Below are 738 nucleotides of genomic sequence, written 5' to 3'. Positions count from 1 at the left end.
TTAATTGGGAGACAGAAGATCTAGGTTTGTTTCCAAACTTCTCCATGAGATCACTGTGTGTGTGTCCCCTTAAGTAAGAGCAGGGTTAACATTTTCAAGAGTGGCCTCTGATTTTCCAGACCTAAGAAACATGCACCTACTATCTGAAAGTATTTTGGAAATTTTTGGTCATACCAGCTTTGCATAAGGGTACTCCCATGAATACATTTTATTATAGCTGGCTGTTATGCCAATAGGGGTTCATACTCAAGAAGCAATGCAAAATTGCTTAGAAAATATTACAATAGTGCATAGTTTAGCTATTATGTTAAAGCACCCATCTGAGAAAAGGATATGTGGCAGGGCACCTTTGGTGCCTACCGCTTTAAGGGGCTGTCTCTAGTGGGTTATGGAATAGAGAAAATCCCACACAATTTACTGATTCGTTTTGATGCACTGGCTGGGGAAGTAGTTAGTTGATTGCATGATTTCACAATGATTACACACTTAATTCATACAACACAATTTTATTTTAAAATTCTATGCTATGCATATAACACTGCTTAGCTTTAAGAAATACCACAAACATTAAGAACACAATAACTACATATATCAGAAACAATGCTCCGAATGCACTTCCTTCCCAAACAATGCTTTAAGAATTAGTATTACAAAAACAACTACAATTACAACTAAAAGTTAAATTTGAATCAATACTATTATTTTCATAATATACTTACAATCCTAGAATTCCAAGAA

This window comes from Alligator sinensis, unplaced genomic scaffold, assembly GCF_000455745.1.
Source record: "Alligator sinensis unplaced genomic scaffold, ASM45574v1 scaffold768_1, whole genome shotgun sequence".
NCBI lineage: Eukaryota > Metazoa > Chordata > Crocodylia > Alligatoridae > Alligator > Alligator sinensis.
Note: the sequence above shows the minus strand (reverse complement) of the source record.